The sequence below is a fragment of the Cavia porcellus genome, unplaced genomic scaffold (genome assembly GCF_034190915.1).
Source record: "Cavia porcellus strain 051 isolate PalLab524CR breed Dunkin Hartley unplaced genomic scaffold, mCavPor4.1 scaffold_4, whole genome shotgun sequence".
Lineage (NCBI taxonomy): Eukaryota > Metazoa > Chordata > Mammalia > Rodentia > Caviidae > Cavia > Cavia porcellus.
Genome location: NW_026947487.1, coordinates 36,187,472 through 36,195,423, shown reverse-complemented (window position 1 = coordinate 36,195,423; position 7,952 = coordinate 36,187,472). Strand labels below are relative to the sequence as shown.

The 7,952-nt window shown below is 33.0% G+C and overlaps 1 pseudogene; it reads right to left on the bottom strand.

Annotated features, from left to right (window-relative positions):
* Positions 1–1,942: 1,942 nt before the first annotated feature.
* Positions 1,943–2,690, bottom strand: LOC100720188 (N-acylneuraminate-9-phosphatase-like; annotated as a pseudogene).
* Between the last annotated feature and the right edge of the window lie 5,262 nt (positions 2,691–7,952).

The window sequence follows — 7,952 nt, the reverse complement described above, 5'->3', positions numbered from 1 at the left end:
GACAGCAGAGGACATTTTATTGTAGTAACCTGAATCACCCTTTAAACTCCCATATATTTCCTTAGTTTCTCACAGTCACTACACATTGTTCCACATGACACTTCAACACTTAGATCTACATGCTTTTAATTCTGTGTTTTCTGTGACGCTTCCCATGCACATGTAAAAATATAAATACAGCATACATGCTTTGTGTTGTTTATCTGCTTTGTGTAAATGCAAACCTCGGACTCACCAGAAGAATCTAAGCAGGGTGGGAAGCATTTTACTTTCCCTATACTCAGTGCACCATTAACTGTTAAGAATATTTAGGGATGAAGTCAATTTGTTTTATAATAACCAAACTATCTACTAAAACTACGGATCTGATACAGTTACAACAATGTTAGTACTGGGAAACAAACTACTTTGAACTAAAATAAAACAGATTATTTCTCAAATAAAAGACTATTTTACACAATTGTCAGCTGTCTTCAAGTGTCAACAATATGTAAGAGAATTGCTAGAAAATAGGTGGGGAAGAGAGGCTGGGAATGGGAGATGAAGAGAGTTTTGATCATTATTTTTCTAGGTGCATGTTTATAGTGCTGTGTGACTGCATTTGCCACTGGTACATGTGCAGACATTCCTCCGGCATTTTTAGTTCATGATGATATTCCTCCTAGAGGTGTGGTGCATCTACCCACCATGTCTCAGTTCTCCCTCTATAAAACCTCCTTTCTCTCCTGCACCTTGCCTTCTTTCCATCTTTCATTTCCCTTCGCATTTGCCAAAGATTCCTGTTTCCTACCGTCTGTTATTAGTACTGTTGCATTTTATTGATATTATGAGGTTCTCACATAAGAGAATCTATATGATATTTAAGCTTCTCTGTCTCACTTATCTCACTTAACATTATGATCACAAGATGCATCCATTTTGCTACTCAGGTTTATTCTTCTTTATGGCTGGATAGTACTCCCTGTATATAAATATCATATTTTCTTTTTTTCTTTTTTTTTTTTTTTTTTGGTTTTTCATAGCAAAACTTAAATTTTATTAGTTTTATGATATGAGTTATTTTACTCAGTAAAGAGAACAAATTGGCTGGGGTTCACGGTTATGCTGCATTGAAGAAAGCAGTTCTCCTCTTGAGGACTCATGGGAAGAAAAGGACTTTTGGTAACCTTTTGGCTTGCATTTATCAACAGCAAAGATAAATATTTCCATAAGAGGTACAACTACAAGAAATCTATAAGCCTATTCTAAAAAGTTGTGAAAGTGTCACAGAGAGGAAGCACATGTTGATTTAACAACTGGTTTTTTAATCCCAACAATCTATTCATCATGTAAATACTACAGAAAAATCGCTTCCTTCAAAAAAGATCATGCAGAAGCATTAGATTAGTAGTAGAAAACAAAACACATACCCAAAGTAGAGAAAATTATGGTTTATGTTTAAAAATAATTTTATTATGAAATACATGGATTTGCCATCATTTAGTATTTATTTCATATTAATCAGATCCAATTGCTCTGATAAATCTCTACTATAAATGTTTTAGAATATCTATTTTTTAAATCTGTTTTTAAGCCATACAAACTGTACTTGCATAACCAGGCGTAAGCTATTCTGCTTTGTACCATGAAGTGCCAAAGTACTAAAAGATTAAAAATACAATTTTAAAAATATTCAGTTACAGACCAAAACAATGATGTATTTCCTCAAAATTTTTGAATTGCAGCCCTAGAAGTAACCTGTATTAACATAATCTGGATTTTTGGATATAAATATAAGCCAATGATTGTAATGAGCAATTGGATTGCAAAGACCCTCACAAACTGACCGTTAAATCATAAATCAAATTATTTCTAGAACCTGGACCATAACAGATGAAATGACTTCTTAGTTTCAACCCTGGAAATAGACTCTAAAATTTGAAATTTTGCCTTTTGATGTGTTTTAAACGGGCAAACTGACTTTACAATCGATACTCTGTAAGAGAGCAGTATCTTTAGCACGGAAGAAACTATATAATGTGGAATGGGAGGTGTTAGCAGCAGGATTCCACTCTTGTTTATCCAGACAGTAGCTTTGAGCCCTGCATTGAGACCCCTTTGTATATCAGTTTCTAATGTGTCACCAACCATCATGCAGTCCCAAGGCTGCACTCCAAGGAGATCACAACAATGATAAAATGTGGAAAGTGCTGGTTTCTCCTCTTTCTGCTCTCTACCTACAACAATAGCGTCAAACGTAGGCCTTACAGGCACAAGCATCAATCTTTTCCCACTGTGTCTGTCTGTCACCATTTGTTAACAAGAGTTAACCTCCATGTGGAGCTCCTTCTGAAGTTCTGTGAGCATGGCTTTAACATCTTCTGCTAGCGTCCTGTGCTGTAGACCTGTAGATTTCCACAAGCATTCCTTAGCCAATCTCCTGCTGGCCTGACCACCTTTTGTTTCCTGGATTGCTTCTTCTCAGTGGGAAGTCCTCAGGTCTGTAATGCACATACTGTAGTAAGGATGAAAGCTTTCTTTGCTGAGTTTAAATTAAACTTTATCACAGATGATTTCAGCTTCTCCTTTATAATGGTATTTTGATTGTAACAGCTTTATTACCTCTATCATGCCCTGTGGCGTGTCCCAGCTGTGTCCATTAGTGTCTTGTCCAGGTGGAAGAACATGGCCCTCACGCGGGTCAGCCTCATGGCCCAGACTCCTGGGAATGACCTGCTGCACCACTTGCCAGGCGCCAGGAGCCCACGGGCAGAGGATGTGGTCAACCAGCGAGATCACTGGGCCCAGCCTGGCCTGAGCCTCAGCAACCATGGCTGCTCTGGGAACTCCCCTCTATCACATTTTCTTTACCCAATTTACTGTTGCTTCCAAGACTTAGCTATTAGGAATTAAGCTGCTAAAACCATGGATATATACCTTCTCCACACATATGTTTAATTCTTTCAGCAGATACCTCATAAAAGATTGTGTGTGTGAAAGGAATTTCTATTTTTAGTTTTTTGAAGAATCTCCATGGTGTTTTCTATGGTGGTTGTACCACCCACAAAAAATTAAGAAGAGTTCCTTTACCCCTCTCAACCATTCTAACAGTGGTTATTTGATTTCTTGAATGAAGTCATTTTTCTGGAGTGAGATGGAGTCTCAGTTATGTTTTAATTTGCATTTTCCAATGGTAATAATGTTAATCATTTTCATGTATTTATCGGCCATTTGTATTTCTTAATCTGAGAAGTTTCCATACATTTCACTTGCCCATTTTTTGATTGTGTCTAATTTTGAAGGGTCTAATATTTTGAGTTATTTAAATAGTCTAGATGTTAGTTCTTTGTCTGACATATAGCTAGCAAAATTATTTTCCCACTTTCTACTTTGTCACTTCATACTATTGCTGATTTCCTTTGCTGTGTAAAAGCTTTTTAAATGAATATGGTGTCATTTATTGATGTTTGGTATTATTTCTCATCCAATTAGGTTCGTTCAGAAAGCAGTTGGATACATGCTTGTGTGTTTGAGTTTACTTGTTTCATCTTCCAGAAAATTGTTTCCATTTTCCTATTGAGACCTTTGATCCATTTTTACTTTAGTTAGGTATATGATGAAAGATGTGGATCTATATTTGATTCTTAGCACCATTTTATAAAGAGGCTATTTTTCTATCAGTGAAAGGAGTTGGTGCCTATGTCAAAGAAAAGGTAGTTAAATATATGTGGAATTGTTTCTGAATCTTCTGTTCTGTTTAACTGATCCACAAATTTTTTTTCTTGCATTTCTTTTCTTTTTTTTCTGTTCTTTTCTTTCATTTTTTTGTTTCTTTCTTTGTTTCTTTTTCTTTCTTTCTTTCTTTCTTTCTTTCTTTCTTTCTTTCTTTCTTTCTTTCTTGTCAGTCCCATGCTGTTTAGCACTGTAGATTTGTAAAATAACTTTAAAAGTGTGGGATCCTAATGCCTCCTGCCTTACCCTTTTGTTTAGAATAGTTTTCACTATTCTGTCTTTTTTGTTTGTTTGTTTGTTCCATGGGAATTACAGATTGTTTTTGCTATATCTGTGAAGAATGTTATTGGTATTTTGAGATGATAAATCTCAAATAGTTTTAGAATAAAGCCATTTTGACTGTAATAGTACTGCTTATCCAGGAAAAGAGGCTATTTTTCTATTTTGTAATACCCACTTCAATCTTGTTTTTTAGAGTACTGGAGTGTTCATTAGATAGGTCTTTTGTTTCCTTGGTTAAGTTTATTTCTAAAAATTTCATTTTACTTGATGCTATTATGAAAGATATTTTCTCCCTAATTTCTCTCTCTGAGAGTTTGTTTTTGGTGTACAGACATGATACTGACTTTAGAGTGTTTATTTTGTATCGTGCTATGCTACTACCATGCTTTGCCATTAATTCTAGTTGTATTTTGGTGGAATTTTATGTAGTGGCTCATACCATACTGATGATTTAATTTCTATCTTTCCTTTGGTATATCTTTTATTTCTTTCTATTATCTGATTGCTTTGGCTAATATTTCAAAATTATATTGAACAACAGTGGTGGTAGCAGACACCCTTGCCTTCTTGATTTTAGAAACCAAGTTTTCAGTTTGATTCTATTTAATGGAATGTTGGCTATCGGTTTTATCATATTGAGATGAAACTTTCTAAACCGATTCTTATCTGAATTTTTTCATGAAGGGATATAAAAAATGGATTTAATATATTTTAGATTCCATAACTAACTAGATGTGGGTAGGTTCTGGGGAGTTGCTGGGTGAAGTAAATTAGAAGGAAGTTGTGCACCTGTAGACTGTGGTCTACATTTCCTAAGCTTGAGGTTTCAAAAAATTTGATGAGAGCACTTACGAATTCCCTTTAGACCTTTTCCTCTACCTGTTAGAGTCTGGAGCCCACACACACAACCAGAATTTGAGTGGTAGTGAAACTAAACATAATTTACTTACATTTCCATTACAGCTTTGATTCTCCATGAATGGGCTTTGCCACCTTTGCTTGTTCTCACAAAAACCAAAGCCTTCTTCATTACCAGTCATGTATGAAAGCTAACTGGTTCATTGGGAAGAAGTCCCATTCATTGTCACATTTGAGCACTTTACAAAATCCATGGGAACAAAAGAACAAATACCTCTATCTATCCACTGGAAGTTATCACCTTTGGCTCTATCTGATTGGACCCCTCAAAAGTGTAAACATCACTTCAGTATAATTAACTTTGCTTAGTGTGTATTTTGCTTGTGATACAATAGAAAACTTGCTAGAAACTACTTTCTGACTCTGAGCTTCTTCTTCTTCTCCTTCTTCTCACAAATCCTTCTGGTAGTATTCAAGAATTGAAGCACTAATATAACGCAGGTCACCATGAACCTTATTATATCTTGAAGTTCTGTGAATAATATATAAAACTTCACATTCATCTTTTAACTGTTAGTTAAAATTTGACTGAAAACAGATGAGTGTGTCAAAATTGGCCCAGAAATTTATTCCTCAAAAATTTTCTTATAAATAAAATGTGAGTAAAACTCATGGCCAAAGGGTTAGCTATGATAATTCAACTGTCTACAATAAGTAGTCAGAATAAAAAGCTTTAAAATACTGTGAAATGGTAATGTGTTGGTATATAGTATTTTCACTCTTATTTTTATTCCTCTTCATTACTGTATTTCTTAGGTTTTCAGATTAAATAATCAGTAAATTCCAACAGATACCTGAAGGTCAGTTCTGAAGATCTCTTAGATTCCATGCAATGCAGGAAGCATATTACAGGTGTGTCAGATTACAATCCTCATAAAATTCTACAAGATTATTTTTTATCAATATTCACTTATAGATACAAGTATTGTGACATGAAAAGATTAAATGGCTTTCATTATTTTCAGGTAGTATCTATTTTGGATATAATCATCAAAACTTACTTTAAAAAACTATTGCCCACTTATAAATATATAAATATTTTAAAATAAATGCAAAGTCTTTGTACCAGTGCTGCAAAAGATTACAGGAAAGTCACAGTATTATCTGGGAGTGTGTTAGAAAGAAAGTATAGTTTTTCAGACAAGAAAAAATAAAAGATTAGACCGGGCAGTAGTAGCCACTGTGAAAATAAATTTAAGAGCTATTTATGATGTAGATAAATGGAGCTGTTATCATTGCATATAATGTTTATCTACTGTTGAAGAGGAATCCCCTGGCATTTGTACAGTTATCAGTAATAAGTAGAAATAACCTCAAGTGACACACAACTAAAACATTTAAAACCACAAGAAAAGAGCTTTTAAATATCAGGGATCTATAGTTTAAGATCACAGAAACTTTTTTGTGAATGCATGTTTGTATGGGACAGCAATTTTATTTTTTTGTATGTATATAATGTATCATGGGACAGAAAAATCTTTTGATTTTTTTCATGAAAAATTTTTAGTACGTTCTTGAGTACCAAAACTATTGTTAAAGAGCTGGTTGTTTTCAATCTCTGTCTACCTGTCTGGCTCTCTGTCACACATACATATACCATAATTTGTGGTACAGATTCTCTTTTTTTAAGTCATAACAAATTTTATGTCATTAATAGTCCAAATAGAAAAAGAAATTGCTGTCATTTGGAAATTAAAGAATATATCCTAGCTATGTTTAGCCGTTTGGTTGTATTTTAAATATTAAATTGATAAAAATTGTATTTTCATGTGTTGTACATATAGAACAGGAAGATTATCTATGTATGTTTTTTGAATAATGATTTTCCATGGCTATATTTCTAGCCCAAAGACAAATGTACTATTCCTGAAAACCTACTTGATATTCTATTATATTATTTTATTCAGTTGAAATACAAGTAGTTTTACTTGAATGCTTTTTTAGAATATATATGTATATGTATATATATATATATATATATATATATATAATCACTTTAAATTCCAAACAATTCATTATTTTGCATATTTTTATTTTCTTTTGGATACGGGAGTCAAACTCACGACTTTGCATTTGCCAAGCAGGCACTTACATCGCTGAGCTAAACCCCCGGTCCTTTATTTTGTGGAATTCTTTTATACACAAATATTTCAAGATATCAAACTATGTGTACAGATTTGCAACCAGGCAAGACAAAAATGTAGCTTAATTATCTAAAATTACTTTTGATAGATTTCTGAAATTAGTGAGTCAAACAAATGACTGTTTATAGAAGTTTTGAAGCCACAGATACACATTTGAGTAACTTAATCATCCTTATCCAGCCAAAACATTTAAAATTTCATTTGAAGAGGAAATATTATTGTAAAAATGCTTCTGTTTGAGTTTAGCAAACATTTGGGAAACTGAAAATTTTTACATTTAAATCAATAATTTTTGAAATACTTTAATATGAAAATTATGATTAAGTGTTTCCCTATAGCTAAATAAGAACAGATGCATGTGATGAATATAGCAAAAACAAGAACAAATGGTTTACCACATGTATCACATCTTAATTCATCTCTTGTTATGTAAGACAATTACATAGGAAGCATATTATACTTAAGTGATTTTTTTACAATTTTCCAGTTCTCTAAAAGTAGAAACAAGATGGCATTTGCAATCTACATTACAGAAACACACTGCATTTTTAAAATTACTGTTGGAATGTACCAACTTTTCCTGTTAGAATACACACAAATAATGAATGCTTAATTTTTTAAAGTAGTAATTCTAGGCCTTCTATTAATTAAAGAAAGTGCCAAATAAAATAAATACTATGGAGAACTTTTTTTTGCAAGCCAAATATAAAATATCTCACCTCTCACTAGGAACCTAAATAATTTCATGTATTATCTTATCATCTGTTTTTATTAACATGTTTTACACTTATTGATTTTGCCACACGTTCTATTGGAATACATTGTTTCATACATGTGAAAAACAAATCTGGATGCAAGATAAACTTGCTTTTAAATATGAAGACATCACAGAATTAA